Here is a 22887-nt window from a genome sequence, read left to right on the forward strand (position 1 = left end):
TTTGTATCATTCTACTAGCCGTATAAATTATTTTTTATCTTCTCTTTAGGATGAATGAGGCAATGCGAACATATAATAACCTAAGACATATAATAACAGACATATAATAACCTAGACATATAATAACTAGACATATAATAACCTAACAAGGAATGAGAATAATCACATAAAAATTATGATATGTTATCTTGAAAAATCTTAAGTTTCTTAGTCCATAATTATATAAAAATTGTTTCTTCCACCAGTCTCCTAATAATAACGCTCTCAGATGAGAATATTTGCTTAAGTCAATTTTAATTATTTAATATTGCAACACAGCGTGTCGAAAATAAAATATGAACAAACTAACATCGATACTTCTCAGGTTTGAAGAATTTGAATTAATATTATTAAAGTTGAAGCTAAACTATATCGCTAATTCAATGTGCTTTTATTAAATCGGTATTATAATACGTACTAAGAGTTTAATTTGATATTTATAGCGCGAGGGATTAATTAAAAAATAACTTCGTGCATTTAATATTACTCTTGATGCAAGTATACAGAGAAGGGAAATGGGAGTAAGTATTCCAGATTAATGTCTGTGATCTAATGCTGAACAATCACAAAGTGAAATGACAGACACACCAAATTCCCGTAGATTGCGTAGTAAACTCGATTTTGTCGTCACGCTGTTCTCCAGAGACGTTAATGAATCGCGGGAACAGGCGCTTCCCTTAATCTTGGCAAGGATCTACAACCGACGCACGACTCGACATTAGTAACGCGTCACTCAACGATAAATCGTCTACACGTCCTCGAAATATCGATTGCCCATCGCCCGAACAAAATCGTGACTCTAACAGCAACTCGAAAACTAAAAATCACGGACATGAAACAAAATTTATCGTGGAAATCTTTTCAACCTAGATTCCTGGCCGTTTCGATCCTTCGCTTTCCTAGCCATCGAAAATAACGAAGCAATTCGGTCGGCAAAGCAAAAACCTCCACTTTTTCTCTCTTTGTTCCCGTGTATATTTTTTTCTCTTCGGAGCAGTTCCTTGCACGACCGTTCAACAATGGAAAAAAAATATAGAAAATAAAAGAGAAAGCCAACTAATCGATAAAAATTAATCGACCGGAAGAGGCGGGCAGAAGTATCCGCGAGTGAAGACACAATCGACGTCGCTTTTGCTCGGTCGACAAGAAAAAGTTGCCAGCCGACGTTTCGAACGATAAAAGCTTCCGGCTGAACGACGGAGGGACACTTCGCCCGTGTCTTTCAACACTTCCGCCACATATGTCCGACAACTTTGCACTCGGTATCGCACTTTACCCGGCCGCTCGTCCCATTTCGCTTTCACCTCCTAAACTTTTCTCGCAGTACTCCGATCGCTATAATCGGCCGTTATTCCTTTCTTCCCTATCTACTGTCTACCACAAATGCGCTGTGACTCAACGATCGATTCGTAGATGGTCATCGTAAAAATCGTTGAATTTTGTCTGGAAACCCCGGTTACCCGCCACGATCTATTCTCACCGTGAAAACCAATTGTACGTTCAACCGACACGAGGTCAACGCCTCTCGCCAAACAGTTACCATGCTTTTATTCCCTGCCCCGATGGAAAATTTTTCCTCGTATTTGCTATGTAACGGGCAACAATAATAAATTCACCGACACGTACAGGGTGTTAAGGAAAAATCGAGGAATTTGCTGCAGAGTGCCTTCGAGAAACCGAGTAAACACACCCACCATTATTGGAACGGCAGGTTCGTAAATCCGTGGTGAATAATTTTTGATCGTTTGACGCGAAGGACGATTCTACGGTACGGTAACATAGCAGTAGCAAGTTTCTTAAGCTCCAATGTTCAAGTCGAATATTGAGAAATGTTTCAGAGAATAGACGCTCTGAATCAATTACTTCTATTTTCATGGAAGTCAGTACACGCGACTACATAGTTGAACGAAATAATGGACTGTTATAGGGTCGCAGAACACCCCAAGCTTGAGATTTCTGGAAAATATACGAAGTAGTCATCCTAACAAACGAAGCAATCACCTTCGATTTATTCACATCATCGTTTCCTCCATACCTGGGATTTTCCACGTCTCTCTGGTTTTACACCATTTGCAAAACTCAAATTTTCCTTCTAAAAACTTCGTTCGAATATCCAATCGTTTATCTCAATATTTTACTCCTCTTCCTATCTTTTGACCAATCGCCATTTTACGGAGATGGATCTGACCGCAATAATAACATTATAATACACATTTTTTACATTTGACGTAATTGATGCGCACGAATAGTATACAACGAACACGAGGTATAATATTACGCGAATTGGCGATCAAACGTCTCTTACTTTCAATCCTTTTTAACTGGACCTGAAAGGACTCCTAGGTTCCAACAGTCGACAATATGGAAACACACGTAATATTTGACGTAATATATCTTAAAATTTGGAAAGATGTGAAACCCTTTAAACGCAACAGGATTTATCGAATCCGTTATCCCAGGGAAAATCATTGATTTTGGAATTCTTACTGGTATTTAATCTATCGTTTGTGTAGCACTAAATTTCAGCGAATGTCGTTGAAGGCTGCGATAATATTTGCTCGATAAATTAATCTCCTTTGTGCTAAATCCTTCTGCATAGCGAAACAGGATAAAGCGACAAATAAAACTGTTTCGTGGGCGAACAGTTGAGGAAAATCTCTCACGTTTAATACGGGAGAAATCGTGCTTGTCCACGAGCGAAGCGGTGTCGTTAATAATTCCTCTGTCTCTCTCTCCCTCTCTCTTACTCTTTCGTAGCTGATGGCGTGACGCGCAAAAGCCTGCTCTCTGTAAGGGCCCAATTAACTACGGTGATTAATCATTTTATCTCGCTCTGACTGTTTCTCCGCTCTTTTCTCGCATTACACCAGACCAGACCAAAATAAACGAACTATTAATTGATTCCTAATGCGTGCTAACCTAGCTAGACCACTAGTGCACACGATAGATTATTTTGCTCTTTTCTATCGAACTCGTCTTCTTCTTTCTATCGAGCTCATCGTAGATTCTTGTGAGATAGTTTCATAAACTCGATGCTTTTGTTCGTTCTATCGAATTTGCTTTGCTGGAGGTTTACTCCGTTCCAATATTAGTTTGTACTAGTTTAATTTCTGGTAAGGGCGTTACGGTTATATTAATTAAATGACGCGAATTTAGCAGTGGAAATAAGTAAATTTATTTTCGTTGAGAGCTGAGCTATAATCTGCTATTGTTTTCAAAATGACACAGAAATTTTTTTTTAAAGAATCAAAAGCTCTTGCAAGTAATTGTGCTCGTTAGTGAAAACGGATTATATTTATGCGAAATTTTTGCAGTATACCGACCTACAAAATTCTGAGATTTGTATTTTAGAAATAGGTTAAAAAGGTCAAGTAACTTTTGCACTTTATAAGTACGCAGCATTTTATGTGTACCTTGTACTTTTTCACATAATATTTACTAGTAGAAATTGAACGTGAAAAACGAGGAGTTCTACCAATCTCGAGTTCCTTATATCGATACCTAATGTAGAACGAACTTATTCGAAGATTGCATTTGCGCTGCCGCTGTCGATTGAATTTGCCGCGAAAGTGAAGGTCGAATCTTGTACGAACTGGGAAAAAGGAATCGTGAGAAAGTTGAGTGCAAAGGACGAGGTAAAATTTATACCCGCTAAATCGAGGATCGTCCAACGTTAAACGAGAGATCGAGTTCAGGGCCGATCAAGTTACCAACTGGCTACCGTAAAACGCTACGAATTTTTATGAGGTTTAGTGCGGCCAAAAGGAGAGAAAGAGAGAAAAATCAACGCTAGGATTGGGGAAAAATGAGGTGAAAAGGATGGAGGATGTAAAACGATACTTCGACAACAAGCAAAGCAAACATGAAGGCGAGTGCCTCATCGCCACAAAATTTCACGCGAAAATTCTCCGTAACCCTTGATTTCGAGTGCTTTACAAGTAAAAAGCATATTTGCAATCTTTACACGATATTTGAAATTCATATCTACACTGTGGATTTTTATGCATTTATGGAATATTTAAAGACACAGAAATGCATAGAATACATATAGTATGCAAATACATGTAAATTAATCATTGTAATATTCACAAGGTAAGTCTGTATTTCGTTTCGATTTTTTCGTTATCTTTTACAAAAACATGAAATTATAGAATTAAGCATAAAAACAACCGGTCTATTTATAATAAATTAAATGAAACTTACAATTCGTCGAGAAAGAATAGTATTTTCCTCGTCGTACCCGAGTCAAACTAAAACTTAAAATTCGAATCGCCTGTGGCGGAAGAAGATTCTTACCAAAGTGCACGTCCAATTCCTTAAACATTAAGTTTAGATTGAATCGGTGGTAAGAAAAGGTATCGAAAGTAGATGTAGAATCGCACCAAGACCAGGGAAAAACTGGGTGAACGAAGAATCGATCCGTACTGCCGGCCGGCGGATGTGTGATCATCGAAATGGCTGGTAATAATTTCGTAATTACTATTTGAGAGTATGTCGTAAAGGGAGCCGAGCTTCAGGATATCCAGGACGGAGGAATGATTTTGCATTTTCACCCATGAATCCCCCAGAGTAACGTATCTATTGAAATAGGCTCGAGAAACACACACAGTAGAATAATACTCCTCGTGTCAGACTCCCTTGTCAAACAAACGAAACAGCCATATTCTCCTTCTCCGCGACGTCCTCGTTCCCCTGGCCGACAAGATCTCGTTGCTTCACTTTCGTTTGACTTTTATCATTTCCCTGCGTACGTTCGCGATTCTATTCCACTGAGAGGGGAAGAAGATTTTTCTAGAATTCAGACACGCTCGCGGTTCTATTTTCCGTGAAGGTAAACTAGGTCTTCTTCAACGTCTTATTGAATTACTGTATTCTGGAATTTATTCGAGAGAGGCCCCAGTCAAATGGAATTATATACCGTGCAATAACGATGGTTTCTTTACTTTTAATTTAGAAGAAACGGTCACGATTGATAAATAAGAGGAGGAATTTACATATAAATTAGATAAGTTTGTACGACCTGGAGCTTTATGCGGGTTTTTAGAAAGCTTTCTATAATCGCAAGTGGGAGCAATTACACTGTGAAACGAGGCCTTTTAGTTTAAACAGTCGTTCAATCTCTTAGGCGATTCGCTGAATATTTATCAAGAGATCCGTTCGCGCTGAACATCTCCGAATATCCGTCCTGGGTGGTGCTCGTTTAATTACTTTCTTCGAGACACTTTTGCTACAACAAGAGACCATTGTAAGCGGACAGAAGTTCTCTCTTGGCTTTTATCGCGAGAGGAGTTGCGCGAAAAAGCCAAGAGGCTCGAATAAATTTGCATTGCCATAATTAAAGAGAAGGTATGTTGTCTGGAGAAAGAGAGGGGGGGGAGGCTGAAGAAAAGAGAAGAAACAAGAGGTTGTCCAAATATGCTCTGTTATTCGTTTATCTTTCTCTTTCTTCCTTCGTTTTTTGTTACACGTGAGCGGCGATAATTAATTTTGAAATTGAAAGCCGTGTTATCACTGACTCACATTTTTCGAAGTTGAGTTATATATTCCCCTCCTTCTTTCCTTCCTTTTCTCCTTCCCCTTCCCCTTCTTATCTTTCACTTCTTCGTACGTGCATATAAATACAGTAGTTTTTATAAATCTAAGCTAGCGAACTACAATCTCTTAATCGTGGAATTTATACAAAAAGTATCGTCCTTTTTCTATTTGAAAAGATTCGATTGAATCTGATTCTCAAGTGTAGAATTATAATTTGAATGAATTAATTAACGAGAAAAGTTTTGTAGTCAGACGTGAAATATTTCCGGATAAATTAAAAAGGGACGTCGCCATTAACAACGACAAGAACAACGCGGTATAAAAAGATTTCCAAGTGAACACAAAACGGAACGATTTCCATCCATCCTTTATCTCTTCCGTTCTATTAGTTTTTATTCTCTCTTTCTTCTCGTCTATTCTTTTCTTTCTCTCCCTCGTTTCTTTCTCATCACCGTTCTATCAACCAACAACAAGAAAAACTCGCCTATCGTATCTCGTCCTTGTCCAACCTCCTCCTTTTATCCTCCATACTCTTTTCCTTCTCTATTTCTCCTGTCCACTTTGGAGGCTACGCCCGTTGCAATTGCAACTTTTACTACACCATAAATATTTTTACCTCGGATGGTAATCGATCAGCTCTGTTGCCCGTAACTTCAACAATCGTCTTTCGTTTTCGATGATAAAACTACGACCAGGCTACGCTCTATCATCGTGAATATTTTAAGCAGAAAACAAATTTACACGAACATGCGCGTATATTTGCGAATTTCCTGGATATCTATTCGTTACGATGATTCAATGAAATTAAACATTTGTAAATTTCAATTTACGAAATATAGAAATTAGGAGAGCTTTGAAAGAAAAGTAACGCAAGTGGCACAATCTTTGATTTGAAGAAACTGCGAAAGAAATTAATTTCTAATAGAGAAATCTATGTGTTATTCAATGGGAATATCACAGATCACAATCATTTTTCTGTATATTTTTACTATTAAATATATACAGATGTTCTGAATAATCGTGCTTCAAATTTTGTTGTACACTTTTTCGATGACTAAAGCATTTTTATTGCTGGCACAAAAATAGTCATGACATAGTTACAATTCGTCAATAACCATTTATATCGCAATTATTTTTATATTCCAATAGAAACATTACTGTACATGTTCGCAAATGTTCGCGAATTTTGTAACAAGATTCTCTGAATTGAACGTATAAAAACGTATAAAAACTGAACGTATTTTGATAATCCCAGTTTTTGATAATCAATGCACTTGTGCTTTTCCATTGATCAATTTCGATCTATAATAATGTTAAAGATTAATCTATGTTGGCAATTTGAAAGATTGAAGGAGTTCAAAGAATTGCAAAATCGACTGAGAGTTAATCCATATCAAATCGTTCATTAATAAATGAATATCAAATGATTATTTCCAAAGTATGCAACGATCATTAACGAATGTTCGCATTATTCAGAGACAAATCATCGTACTCCAACGTTTCGATTAGAAAAATTCTGCTGAATAATAGCTTTGCCTCGCTGATGAAATGCATTTTACGTAAGTGCATGCATATAAGTCTTCCGGTGCAAATTCGTCGCTAAATTGCACGTTATCCAGGCCTGATATTTATAGGTAAATTATGCGAATAGCCTGGCTCAATACGCGAAACGAACCATATTTCTTGCGAGGTCATTCGTACTATCAGTTGAAGTCACTATCGATACACGAATTCACAGGAAAAAGAAGGGAATGCATTTTATCTGATCACAGTTCCACGTTACTTATGAAAGAAAAAAATACATCATGTATATTAGTGATAAAAATATTATTGGAATTATTAGAATCTGATCTAAACTTAGAATGTCTCATAAAAAGATATAAAGGCTACAGTAAAGAAGCATGCTAAATTATACAGCGATAATTATTCCGTTATTCTATTTAAAATTGCTCAAACCACTTGATTCTAAAATGTATCTTATCTTTCCACATAGCAACTCATTTTTCTTTATAATTACATAATATCTTAGTAAATAAATTTAACAAATTTTAACTGGTCATATCTTTCCCGTATGGTCTTCGTATATTCCCCCTTTTTGACGAATACTTCATCTATTTTTCAATCTTTTTCCAATTTCTCTTTGTGGAAGCAATAGTAAAGAATTCATTTAGGGATCAAATATTCACGAAAATCGTGCGAACTGTCAAAGAGTCGAATTGGAAGGCTATTGAACACTGATTAATTCAGAACCACTCAAAGAGATTGGTAAAATTGCAAAATAATTCTATTCGTCTAAAGAATATCCATGACATCGAAAAGGATATATTCGTCGCTGAAGAAAATTTTTAAAGTTTCCGTACTCTAGGAATATTTTTCGCCTCTGTACGAGCAATTTGCTATTCGATTCTAGATTCGGAAGAGTCTCTAAAGCCTAAAGTACATCCTGAGTAGGAAAAGTCTGAGAAACGACCGTTGCAAAACTCACGGAGTCTCTGAAAAGCTAACGTGGAATACATCAAGGAACCGAACGGCAGAAAATTTCCTGGCGGTTCATTTGTCCATTCGGGGCTTTCGACAAATGGCAAAAACGCTATTTGCTGTGGCATGGGCTATAAAAGTTGTAATATCGAGAAAAATGCCGGTGGTGACCGCATTTCCCGCGTATAAAATTCCCGTTGCACGGTCGCGGTGTTAAAGTTATCGCCGACGAGAAAATTCCAAATATCTACAATTTCCACGTGCGTTCTCGATACAGTCTGTGCAAAGTCAATGACACCGTATTTCCATTTTCTAAATTCCTGGTCCATTCGACGAACGAATCACGCCGTTCCCGCGAACAAAAAGAATCTCGGTTTCCTTCTTTAGGAAATCCAGTTCTATTGTTCGCTTGAACGTCGTTTCTGGTCTGTGTTGTACAAAAAGGCGGTCCAATCAGACGACAAGTCCACAAGAAAATCGAAAGCTTCGTGGAACACGAGGAAATAGAAGTAGAAACAAATGAACGAGTACCAGAAATCTCGAAACTTTGCAACAATATCAGCTTTCATATTCGACGCATTTGAAGTTAAACTTCCGTCAGAGTTTCTTCTCGACGACTCGTGTACGAGTTGAGCAGACACAAAGCCTTTTGAAAGTCCTCCGCGCGTGCTAGTTTTTACGATACATAGGGAAAACGAGTCCTTTTCAAGTTAAAAGAGTTCGAACAGCGAACTCTCCATTGATCAACGCGTTGTCGAATATTTCTCGAGGAATTATTATTGTCCATGGATCGCGAATTGCAGTTGGTTGGGGGAAAATTAAATTCACAGGGTTTATCATATACGAACGACTTGATTCTGATTGAATAAAATAATTGATTTCGTGATGAGTGCATTCGCCAGACGCGTATAATTGCCTGAACGATAAATTGAATTCTTTTATGGGTAAACTTATATCGACGGATAGTTTTCTGTTACATAAAATCGTCGATAGATTTTGCATGTGACTTATGAATGTAGAATTAACAGCATCTAATTTAATATTAAACATATAATAAGTATTAAGTATATTCTCACTAAATATCGAATTTATGAATATAATGGATAATTGTCAGTTCCTGTGATCTTTGCAATTTTTACTTTCTATATATATATATTCAGATTTGTTTCATCCAAACTTTCTCTATATAATTATAACAATGGAGTTTCATAGAAATGCTGATATAATTTCTAAATGTTTCGTACGATATATAAAATATATTTATAAGAAATGTCTAGGAGTGTTGGAATATCGAACCTGTGAATGTACTGAATTGTGAACCTGTGCACGTTTGCACAAGTGCGTACGCTTCTCTTTTCTCCGAGCAAGGAATTGCGCCTGCATCGACACAATCAAAGCGAATCGTTGTTTCCGAATGCATTCAATTCTCTCGCGGCCCATTTACGATCCACTTCGGTCCACGAACCTCTCGAGTAACAAGAAACTTTCTTCCGACGTCTTGCCGCCTTCCAGACGCCTCTAATGGCTTTACCTTAGAGTATATCCGCCGCCGAGTCATCGTCGGATGAATTTCAAGAGTCTAGTAATCTGTTACCCTCGAGATGGACACCGATGAAGAAGAGGAATAGAGTGGCAGTAAAGGTGCAAAAAGAAGGTTCTTCAGACTGCAACTTCTTTTCTTTAAACGATATTCTTACGGAAAGGATTCGTCGCTCTGAGCAAGCCGAGCATCGCTGAGGTATTCATTAGCGGTGAGTTGGAAAGAGATAATGCGGTAAATAACGAAGGGTGTATAGGGGTTTATGAGATTCCGTGTGGAAACGTTATGAAGTTATAAAACGAAAGAAGCATCTAATGATATTTCTCTCTGGGGAGTTATTATAAATTTAGAAGATATTGAATCTTTTAAGTACTGGAATAAAGTCACTACGTCAGAGAATAACGCTTCGAAATTGCGTTTCCGGGCTGTAAAGGTTTCTAATAAAGTTTTTCTTCGTCAGTCGATGTAAAGTTAAAAGGTTTGAAAATTTGAAAGTTTGAACATTTGAAAATTAAAAAGTTTTAATATTCGAAAGTCGGAAAGTTTGGATATGTATAAAATCAACGATTTGAAATTGTAGAAGTCTGAAAACTTGAATATTTGAAGAACAAAGAACAAGACGTTCGAAAGCTTGAAAATTCGAGAATTAGAAATTTTTTAATTCAAAGATACAGAAGGCTTGAAATGTTTTAGTTGCAGAAGATATAAAGATGAAAATTGTGGAAGTTCTAGAATTCTACAATCTAATTAAGATAGACATCGATTCACAAAGAAACGGAACGATCGTCGAGGCAGAGAAGTCAATAAAATCAGAAATCAAGAAATCAGAGATAATTTCCTTGGATCCTGGCGGAGAAGCTTGCTCTCTGTATCCATTAAGTGCTACGGATTTGAGATCGTGTGATAAGGGCGGGAATGGCTGGCGATCGGCAAAGCGATACCAGAAATGGAGGCTAATCCGAGATACGTCGAACAAACAGGTCTCGGATTAATATCAGTGACGTGGATTTCCCGGCCACCGGGTGGGAATTCACGACACTTCAAGAATCGTTCCGCTACATTGCTCGTTTCAATTACTCGCATAAAGTGTGTTTTGACAAGTTTCTAACTTTGTTTCACCCAGTTCTCGCCAATACAATCGCCGACACAATCGCCTCACAGCCGATAGTTCATTGTGTAAGCTCGCATGAAATCACCAATAACGAATGTTCGCGTTCGAACGAGCGGTTTTTCCCGCTGTTAATAGTTTGAATATCGTGAAATTCTGTCTGTCTATAGTATGAATCACGGATTCAGTATTTTAGCAGAAATAAAATCCAACTTTCGAATAAATATTCGATCCGTATTAATAAAGTAAATAAATAAAGAAGTGGAACATCATCGAGAAATGTTACTTTCATGTAAGAGGTACAGTTCCATTGATTCGGTGAGAAAGGCTCGATGAAGCGAGCGGTAATTCAGCATTCCCTTCTTGATAGAACGAACACTCGGAATTTCTTAATTAAATGCACGCAGTTAGGTGAAAATCACGAGAAAAACGCCCGAACACTTGTATCCCGTGGAAAGTAGTTTTAATAAAAGAGGAAACGTTCCACTGAAAGAATTAGCCTTTGCATAAGGCGAACATCGCCATCAGCATCTTCTGTTACACAATAGAAAATTACATTCACGAAGACAAACAAAAGCAGAAGGTATAAAAGATTACAGCGGCGTCATTGTAGATAAATATTACTTTTAGTTCAAACGACACGTGTGTTTGAGCGTATTATCGTAAGAACATTTTCAGTTCTTTCTCACATAGTTTTAAGGGACATAACAGGAAGAGGGTTGTAAAAGGGAAGAAAAGGGTCGACAGAAACAGAAACCATGGCGAAAACCCATTGTCTCGGCGCGTGGTCAAAATCCTCTGAGACTACTGTTCGAGTTATTACCACGTTGGATCGTTATAATCTTTCATAAATCTTACTGTACGTCAACCCTCATTTGTCGCGTACATTTATAATAAAATATTATACGTAAAAAGAAATACCCTGTGATAATAAATTCATGGAATTTCTCCTCCAATTAAAAATATTTCACAATGGTGGAACAACGAAGTTGTTGAAAAGTATCTGAATAGAGGCAAGAAGAATTGTGCAAAATCGCAAATTCGATTGGCGCCAGTTTCTTTAATGAAGGGAGCCGATTCACCAAGAGTATCAGACGACCACAAAAACTACCGCTCGTTACGTCTGAGAGAAGAGAACTTTCTCTTTTCTTTGACATCCTCGCAATCAGGCGACGAAGAAACCCGGTCAAGCCTCAATCTAGCTGATGATCGAGGGTTCCGTGGATTTGCTTCATTATACTCCCTGTGGGATATCAAAGTGATTTGCAGCGCGTAGACGTAGCCGAGGAGTCGGAAGAAAGGGACGAGATAACTGATACTGATCGACATCGCCCGTAGAATCCCGTAGAAACCCAGCTGAGACTCGCTTTGATGAAACAGCAAGCAAATTCCCGGCTACACTCACATTCGATGCTGTCTTTAATTGTATTAATATACATATAGCAATGTTTGGCCAAGCAATAGTATCGAAGAATAACTATCTTGGTTATAGTGAGTAAAATGTACGACGTAGTTTTCAGGTAAACTTGCTTCGCTGTAACGAAACATAATTTGCAGTAAAATGTTATCGATCGCTATGAATGGAACACAATGTTCAATCATAAAATACGATCTGCAGTGGAACAGATTAAAATATCAAGATCGCAGAGACGAAACGTGATAAATTATATTCTTGGTTTCTTACGCGGAAGCAATTTTTCAAATTTAATACGCAACTATCAACCAACCCCATATTATAATATCATGTTATAGTATTATATTATAATATCGTATTATACCAACCCCATATTATAATAATCAACAAACCCCAAATTCATATTGTTTGCATTGAAGATTAAATATTTATCTACTTATTTGAACATTTTAAAATATTGTTATAAGATTAACTATGCCATTGACTTTTATACAATTTTTCACCAAGTATCATGAAAATCATAAAACGTATATAAATTCAGTTCACCTGTAGTCTTAATAGATTATTAACATATTAAATATCTAATAGAATTAATTATGGAGAAATTATACATACAATCTATGCATATTTTTCTGCCATGTTATTTCGTATTACTCATCAATGAATTTCAATTGCTTCTGAAAGGCGGATGAGTTATAATCACGGCAGTCAGGATTACGTTCTGACCTATTACCGAAGCGGTACATGTCGAACGATTGCGAATTCAGTCACGATAATGATGAACGTGCCGTACGTCGCGTTATTATTTGTCATGAAGTAATTGCCTGCGGCCGTTCTTGTTTCGAAGCTTACCGCATTCGCGCAGGAAATCAATTTCTGTCCACCGCAATTGGTGGAATGTTTTGAAAGGGGACGAAGTCAAGCGGCACGACAAATTCGACCGCTTTGTGATCGAGTTTCCCGAATTGCTCGTTAATGTTATCACAATCGATGCCACCTTCGTTTAACCGTCCGCTAATCGCCTTCATTTGTCACGCAAATAAACGCAGCATACGCATCGCGATCGCCTTCTATAAGAGGATTCATCCACGACTGATACATCGCTGATCTATTCTACTTGCTCACGGTGAAGACCGATCTAAACGGACACGAAAATGATACTTCTTCGATATAAAAGCTACAAATACATAGAAGTACTTGTCGATTAATACTTTGGAAAAATTCTAGTAATATGTAAAAGATTTTTGAACAACGAATTCTTAATGAACTTCCATACGAACAGAAATAAGAAAACAATTCTAAATCCACACGAAGCATGCGATGTAAATCACACTTTAGAGTATAATCTTTCGTCTTCAGCACCGCCAGGAGATTCCACACTAGAAACGACAGGACTAAAGCATTCTTCGCAAAGGCGAACCGTAGATTTGCAAGTCAGAAGCGCGAAGCAACACCAGGTCGCGAGTAGAGAGCAGGACTTTACATAACTAAGCCCGACCGATGGATTTACTTCGAGCTTATACACCCCCCTTGATCTTCTTGCAAGATGGCCGTATATATTCGTGGCACGTACGTAGAACACTGAAAGGAAAGGAAGAGGACGTTTTCTCGGGCAGAGAAGCCTTGGGTCGTTCTGCTTGATCCGGATCTCTCGAGGAGCCTCAAAGTCGGACAGAATCGAATCTACTCTCGCCACCGTGACATCTTTTTCTCACTTCGTTCTTCTTCACTTCTTTCTCTCCCTTCCTTTGTTCATCGTGCGCTAGGACACACATAATCGATTCTGTCGGTGTCCGATACAAGATGAGCATCCGACTCTTTGGGGAACGAAACATCCGTCGCGGTGTTGTGGATATCGAGTTCTTCGTGCCTTCCTTTCAAGAGAACGTCTTATCTCAAGAGTGTAATTGATCCGGGCATTACGAGACGAGACTACTCACTTGTACAACTGAATTCCAAATGGACCGTAGAAGGAGGAATAATGGAAAAGGAGCTGCATCGATTTCTTCGCTTCGTGAATGAAGATTAGTAGGAAGAATTCAGATCGAGTGCGACTCTGAGATCTATGCGACTGTCTCTTTGTGTTTAGAGTTAAAGAATGGGTAAAGTAGAAACTCTTGCAACCTACCTGCAGGTTGAATTAAACTTAGAGAATTGTATGTATGAGTAGAAAATGGTATCTTGCTGATTAAACGTGGCTATGTAGTTTGAGTCAATATATTATTGAAATTATTTCGAGCGAGGGAATGTATGAACCGCTACCATAAGTAAAATATAATTTAGTAACAACGAAGAATTATGATTTTGTGGCAAATAAAATCCAACGTAATAGGAATAACCAGTTTTTGTCTGGTTACGAAATAGTCATTCTACTGTGAACGATTGTCGATTCTAAAATTTCTAAAGAATCAGACAGGAAATAGAAAATCTATGCTTTCGTTGTAGTTCACGAAGTGCTGGTTTTATATTGCCGCACAGGCACGTCAAGCTGTATTGAATTCACCAACACGCGATTATGCGATCTCCAAGAACCCTTTCGGTGCGCCTACCCAGCATCCTTAACGATTTTCTGTCGGACCACGTGCGTCGGGCGTGGCTCCAGGATAGTCGGTCGCGAGTATTTGAATTTATCGGCCAATATCAGAAACTACTTTGCCGACTGACAATGCCTCATTGAGGGTTCGTGTTCCAGAGACGAGCCTTCGAGCTGCAGGAGCTTCTCATAGTTGAGCTGATGATGCTAATTTCGCGGAGTTCTAAACCAACATTCTCCTCTACGTTTTCCCACGTTTTTTCCTTTCCTTACTAAAAAGTCATCTATAAAAGGAAAATGAGAAGATGAATCTTGATGATTCATGCAGAATATCGTGATCAGTTTCAGCATCGTCTGATTAATTTGTTTCATCAGTATTTTAAGTTCAATTTCAGTTAGCGATTTAGAGATTTGAGAACACTCAAACAAGAGTTACAACTTCTTTTGTCACGATGTGATTGAAAATTATATTGAGGTATATAGTATAGTAAAGTTTCATTAATTGCATCGCCATTAATACAGCCTTTCGTCTAATTCCGAATAGTCCTCCCGCCAATTAGTTTGGATTAAGGGAGGCTTTGCCATTTCTTTTACTCCTATTCTCTGGCAATACAATAAAACTCCATTAATCTGGCCTGCTTTAATCCGGATCTCCGTTTAATTCGGTCGGTCTCGCATTTAGCTCACATCAACGAGCCTTTACCTTACTCATTATAACGATTCCATCTTAAATTTCGTCGTCCTTTTAAAACCATTAGGAAGGAAACCTACTGCTAAGCAAATAACAATAAAATCTCGTCTTTACAAATTGTCATATTGCATATTCTATTAATATCACGATGTATTATAATAGCATGCCATTCGAAGAATAAAGTTAACTACAGTGCTGACAGAACGTAAGAAATCCTATTAAATTTATATTTCGAAATGTCAAATTGTAGCAGTGATATCAAGTGTGTAAATGTAATTAAAGTTTTAAATAAAAAATATTTTCTGGTTATTATATAAAACTTGAGCAATCGTTGCATATTTCATTACATTAATGATAAATATAAGAAAGGAATTATCACGTTGCAAAGTCTTACTTCGCACCACGTGTGCTTTGATTTGGCCATAACCAGCTTCTATTTCTTTTTCCCTCTGCATCACTATTCGTGTGATATAAAAATTAAAGCAGTGGAGTTGAAATAGTCACATCTTATTCGCAATAAAATCCAGTATTTCATTGGAAAGTGAACCAATAGATGTAATTCATTTTTATAATTGAACTTGTATTACATTCGAGCCATAAATAAAACTTGAATTTTATTTAAAAAAGCACAAAATTAATATACGCGTCTGATGTAAATCTAAATCCTTGAAAGTCAAACATTCTTGAAATATCATAACTATTTCTCATTCCGTTTGATTATCGATGAATCAATGAAGTAGTTTAAGCTCACTAGCCTGGTTGCCGATTAATCGGGCAGAAGGGAAGAAGAAAAGAACAACGGAGACCTGAAAACTTCCGGAAAAGCCAATTCGCTGCGTACCATCGAAAACTCCGTCGCAAATATTCCCGTAGAGAAACTTCTCCGCGGCCAAACACTTTTTCCTCGCACGCGAGCTGACGAGAGCTGAATACCGGATGCAGAACTTTCACCACATTTCTTCCTCTAATGCCGCGGCCGGGGGAGGAATAAGGTCAACCAAGGGATAAGGACAGGGATAAAACGAACTTTCGTTGGATTGTCGAAAGCCTTGAGCCAAAAACCTCGTAGCCATCGAATCCATCCGGTTTATCCGGCAGCCATCGTGGTTGAATTAAAATTCTACCACGAGTACTAGAAGGGAAGAAGGGAGGGGAGAGAGAGAGCTCGGTTAAAAAATGGCTTTTAGATCTCGTTTCCCCAGTGTTCCTCCATTTTTCTCTGTATTTTTGTTGCTTCATGTGCCTCTGTACAATGCACGAAACCACTCAGCTTCAAGATACACCCGACTAAAATTTTTCTACGTCATATAGAATATACGCACATTGGAACTCTGTGGTGTTCCAGTTTATACTACGAAATCATACTTCTACGTTAGTTTAAGCAATAATACCATCGCCTGTGTTAAAACATAAAACGACAATAGAGAAACAAGTACTACAGTTTAGGTGATTATCGAAGTCCACTAAACGCTGACTCATTTCCTTCAGAACTCGAGTATTTACTGCCCGAACGGTTTTACGAGTCTAATTAGAAAGTCTAATTAGAAATTCTAATTAGACGAACAAGTTCCGACAGCATACTTGAAGAACGTACAGATTAGGAGAGCAATAATGAAAAGAAATATGCGCAAGAACCTTTTTATCGCAAATATAATGACACTACGAAGAATGATGGAACATTTCACGTTATCGCTGCTTGAATTAGTTTGATAATAAAAAGAATAGAAGACGCGTAGGAATTTCGAACAGAAAGTTTTTCCCTCTTTTAAAGCTTAAAATGTGAATTATCCCTTGGTCCAGAAGATTGCACTTTGCATGCGAGAATCTCGCGCTCGGTGCACAATAAACGTGATGCAGCAATATGGAACAACCGCATTTCCTCTCCTTCTTTTTCTTTCCCGCTCTACCGACGCCGCCAGACGGCGCATTGACGAAAGTGTGCCTTGAAACGAAAGCCAAATTCGATAACAGTTGTTGTTCCCTTCTTCTCTCCTTTCTCTCTGTCTGTCTCTCTGTCTGTCTCTCTGTCTCTCTCTCTCTCTTTCTCTCTCTCCCCCCCCCCTCTCTCTCTCTCTCTCTCTCATTACTCTTTCAACGGCTACCTAACATTTTCTCCAGCGATACGATTTTTCTTCCCGTTCGTCGAATCAACGCCTCGTCGTCTAACGTTATCGAATCTCGAGGATATTGCGTCGCCGATGGCACGGGGATTTGAACTTTAAGCGGCGTCTTTCAAAGCGTCCTCGAGGAAAAAATCCCCGAGACGAGACTCGCGAAGAAGTATCAATATCCTCTTACCGATATGACATACATCTTTAATATCTTCCTTTTTGGCGTCCTCGGAATATTCCCAAAGATCTCTGCAATTCTTATTCGAAAAAGATATATGGTACACCCGTTGCACGGCTCTTGCGAAACGATCATACGAGTAATACCAAAAGGAGGATCCGTCTACCGATACGAGAAAATTACTATTCGAACGTCTGTCATACTTCCTGTTCGTTTTTCGTAATTCCGAGAGAGCGCAGAACAGAGAATACGCGTGACAAATTCACGTGAAGTGAAGATGGATAGATAATGGATAGTAAATACTAAGTTTCCACCCGATAACTTGGCTGCATGTAACAAGAATATGTGTTGTGCGCGTGAATTCTAAGAATGTGCTGTGACCGAGATGCGAGAGAATTCCGAGTGATTCATTGACTTCTAAGAGTTATTTAAGTCGTTCGAATCGTCGAACTTGTATAATCAGTATTTTCGCCATCACTCGTTATAAACTATTAATTATTTACCATATTCTAATAAGTTTCGCGTTACTTTCATTGTACTTTCGCATCCCTATTTTAAACCTAACGAAGTTTGTCCTCGATAATTACTGCAATATCAAAGAAATGTTATTTCTCCTCCACAGAATCGTACGTAAGATTAATCTCGAATGATCAGCGATTTTTCTCGACAAACATTCTTTGTGATTTTCCCCAAGAATTTTGGCAGTAATTGGCAAGGGGAACAGTAGAAACGTTCCTCGAGAGATCCAATGAACCTTAGTGACGCGACGATCGTCTAGGGCCGCGAAATTAGGGGAAAAGGTGGAGCAAGCCAAGGATAAAGCGAAGTATAAAGAGAAGGTAAAGGACAAGTAGAAAGGAGAAAAGATCTTGACGAATCGATCCTGGCGACGAAAGAACGGCTGGATGACCGCAGCATGACGCGTGAGGAGAAAAAGAGGGTGGAAGAAGGAGGCTACTAAAGAAAACGAATGACTTTGCACTGATAAAACTGACCTGCAGCTACTACGAACTGGGCAATAAGGATTTGCAATGGAAATGGAGACGTCGCGATTTCTTCATAGCCGCTACGTTATCCGTTACAATATTTGACCCTCGCAGTGCCGAAATTACCCTCGCAAAATATTAACCTTTATATCCCTCCCTTGCGTTTTTACGTTGCTACCTCGAAACTACCACTATATATCGCTGGCTCGAGCAACTGTTCCAGCAATATACGCCATCTGTTCCTTTTTGACCCCCCTTCCGCTTTGTATCTTCATTTTTCTGATTCCCTACTGTCGTGGCTTTGCATTTAGCGCAGAACAAAATATTTCGTATCATAAGTGGTAATAGATGTTGATCTCTGGGCAAACGTTTCCTCTCACGTACATATATTGAGAATACATTTTATAATGAAGATAAGAGACAGGTAAGATACAGGTAAGAGCGCAATGCTATGCTATATTCCTACATTGTGAGATTTAAATATATGATATGAAATTACTATGAATTGTAATTTGCATTCCACGTTCAAGAACAGAACAGAACCTACAGAACAAGACAGAACATACCGACTGAGTTCTGTATGATTTGTCTGAGAAGATATTTGGTAGATTATTTTTATTGTTCGCATTGATATTTATCATTAGTTGGAATTGGAACTTGACGAACATGTTAAATCCACATAATGGAATGAAATATTCTTGATAAAATCGCTTTGGGATCTAATTAAAAATGAACGAAATGCGAGAAAGAGAAGCTTAGAATTTTCTTCTTTGTACGGCGAACGAACGGGAAGATGCGTGAGCGATCAAACAGACGGACAATGCGGGAAAAATCTACGTAACCCAAATACACGAGTAAACAGACAAAGATACTGGAAGAACGAGAGGGGAGAAGAGATTGCGTAAGCTCAGCTGGAAAGATGCCTCATTAAGTTTTTGAAAATACTCGAAACATTGGTGAGACCCGCGGCTTGCGCCAGCATTTAAATAATCAAGGAACACGGGATCGAGATGACAAAATGGGTCTGCACCCCTTTTTTCGAAACAACTGACTGCCGCGTGTTTGCATCCACGCGAAAGTTTCCAGTCGCCTTTCCGGAGAGCTTTTCTAAAGGGCTTCTCTCCTTGGAGAGTATTCGCTTTCTTCCGTCTCTTTGTCGGCTCTCTTGACGCGCAGCAAGGGGAGAAAGTGAGCGTGAAAATGTAAAAGAGCGCTCGAGAATGGTAAACGCCCCGAATGTTATAACGGACATAATTTTCAGCACGGTTGAAAAAGAAGGGAGAAGGACGAAGAAAGAAGAACAGGCGGCCGTAAAGTAAGCTGCTATACTTCACTGGAGAAACATTAAAAAAGGAAAAGGTAAAAGAGAAAGGTATCTTCGTTCGTTTCTTTCTTTGTTCTCTTCCCCTTTCTGCAATTTCATTAACATAATGCTATGTATGTATGTAACTTGCGGCGTAAACCGAATAAGCCACAATTTAAAGTTCCGAGGAGCAGAAAAAGCTTCGAACTTCTTCTAGATAGGATTTTCCCTGTAGACGGAATTAATATTAATTAAGTTACTACGGCATTTGTGTACGAGATCCAGCGCGGATACAGGAACGAAAGCCGTCGTTCGATGCTAGATATCAAAGTAAAGGGAACGAAACAAAGTTAGAGAAGACGCAAGGAAGCTTGGAAAACAGAGAGGATTTATCGAGAAGCCAGCAAAGTAGTATGTATCTCGTCCTTGCTCAGTCCTAGAGAGTTTATAGTCTTTGTAAAAGCGACAAGCGCCTGGCCAAGAGATTGAACTGCGAACGCCATGACGAGAAAATAGATAATGGAAGATCTTAGACGCAAAGAAGAAAACCCAACAATAATTCCGGACTCTCGAGGTTCAAACTCATTTTTGTTTGTCTACTAGCCGAGCTTCGTCTTATTCTACTTCGTCCCAGCGAGATGACTCTTCCTCGTAAACCTTTACCTACGAGACTTCGTATCTCTAAGACACCCGATTCCTGAATTATTCAAAAGCGTGATGGAGGAATAATAGCACGCTCAGCCTACACGGTCGAAACGTTAAGACTATTAGAATCCATTTTGCATTGGAAACTGTAGTGGTCTTAAAATATCTGCTCCCTCTTCTTTGATCTTATAAGCCTCTTCAGAGTTTTTGTCCTTGATAATATATAAAATAGTGAGAGAAAAATGTACCAAGGAACTTTAGGACTTTAATACCAAGCCTATCCGCTACTATCCAGGCTAGTCAAAATAAGCAATTCAACATTTTTCATCAAAATTTGACAAGATTTTTCATGGTGCGTTTTTTGGAGAATTTTCTCTGATCTCTGGTTATATGGATAAATTTGCTTGTTCCCTTGCGTTATACATATATTTTTCCATACCTTTCCTTTTGATCTCTCTTTTTATTTCGGCCATGGCTAGTTCTCGCGTCAAAAATTTGTCCCTGTCAAAGAGAACCGAATATAAAATCTGCACGTTTGGATATTCATATTAAAATGCCAATGAACTAAATTTTTTAAGGATCAAAATTTTATTTCCATGCACGTAGGAATATCATCAAAGAAGAAGATTTTTATGTAATGTCCATCAAGCGTCGCTTCGATTTTCCAGGCGGTACGGTACAGCGAAACGAGCCAATGCTGAAACTCTGGTAAATCGTCTGTGACGAGCTTGCACATAGCTTTCTCGTGTTTGCGACATACACAATGAAGCATTTAGATAGGAGACGAAATGGGTTGCACAGGCAGTACGCACGATCTAACGAAGTGACTCATGGGAGCTGCGCGCCGGCCAGTTGCAAATGGACCGAGGAGATGCTGTAACATCCCCCTGAGTAACGATTCTGGCGTCTGCTTTATGCAACGAGAGTTAATTCATGGCCTGGCATACTGTCTGTGTAGCCAGATGCGTCCGTATGTTACCACACATCGAGAATCGATCTGATTCCTACGGAAACGTTCGACTCGCCTGGCTACATTTTATATTTAAAAGTTTGCGTCATCGAGCAGTGGAGGAACGCTTTTATTTATCGACCTAACGAGATCTAGACTCGAATCGTGTCTTAAATATAAAGAGAAGTAGAAACTTTCGTAAAACTCTCTTACTCTCGTGAAACTGAATATTTGATAAGGAGTTACAGAAAAGTAAAGATTCTTAAAATTTCAAACTTGCTGTAAGAAATTTAAAGAAGCTTATACAGATAAGTTATAAAAATTTTGAGAGGTTTGTACAAATTGTTAAACATTGTATTCAAGCGCAAAGAGGATTGGCGCATGTTGCGATCGACGACCATGAAAATTTGCGCAAAAAGCGTTATTTTAAAATTATGACCACGAGAATTCGTATTAAGGAAAGCGACGATGTTATTTAAAAAGATTCTAGGTCGACCCGCAACGTCGACGAACGATTCTGCATGGGCTGCCGGTGGCGTTCCTGGCTGTTCCTAACCGTAATGACGGTAGCTTGCCACGGTTTGCCTTGCCACTGCATTGCCCGTAGCGTTGCGCTTTGTTTCATCGTGTTGTCCGAAGTCTTATGTATTGTTCCATTACGTGTCCAACGTGATATTCACCTATACTACTTCACGCGGTTTCAATTTCCCCAAGACGACGATCTTCGTCATTGCCTGACAAATTAATCGTGAAGTATCTTATACGTGAGACTGAAAACACCTACCACAAGTCGAATAACATCGAATATAATACAGGGTTATTCAATGTGAATTTAAAATTTTTTTTATGACGATCCCCATAATTGGAAAATAATGCACGCGCACGTGCACGAGTGCGTCCGGCGCCAATAAACCTCGAATTTCGGTGGTTTTATTTTGAAGCCATCCACTAACTAATTTCCCGAAACAAAGGACAAAACTTTCGAGTCTGTCAAACAGGACTGGAAAATTTATCTCTCATGACAATACCGGTGAAAGGGAATATTCGACGAATAGTAACACAGAAAACACACATGTATATGAACAAAATTGTGCACTACCTATCAGAATGTATCTACGTTAACACGATGTTACTCGATTAAAAATATAGAAATCGAGTTACGTTATATCATCGCGAGTACTCGCAACAAACAATTTGCGCAACATCGAAGAAAGCTGACGATTTCTTGCCAGGCGTAAAAGGAAGAACAAAGAAGAGATTGTTACAGGAAACGATACAAAGAAACGGTATTATGAATTTGCCAGGTCGAAGATACGATCGAATTGATTTTTCCCCCTTGGTTCGTACGATGTGATTCAAGACAGAACGTCGGCTCTC

At 38.6% G+C, this 22887-nt stretch overlaps 1 protein-coding gene across 1 annotated transcript in view; it reads right to left on the bottom strand.

The window, feature by feature from the left end:
• LOC100643339 overlaps window positions 1–22887 on the bottom strand; it is a 138808-nt gene that overhangs the window by 94694 nt on the left and 21227 nt on the right. The gene's annotated exons all lie outside the window — the stretch shown is intronic.

The sequence above is a fragment of the Bombus terrestris genome, chromosome 13 (genome assembly GCF_910591885.1).
Source record: "Bombus terrestris chromosome 13, iyBomTerr1.2, whole genome shotgun sequence".
NCBI classification, from domain to species: domain Eukaryota; kingdom Metazoa; phylum Arthropoda; class Insecta; order Hymenoptera; family Apidae; genus Bombus; species Bombus terrestris.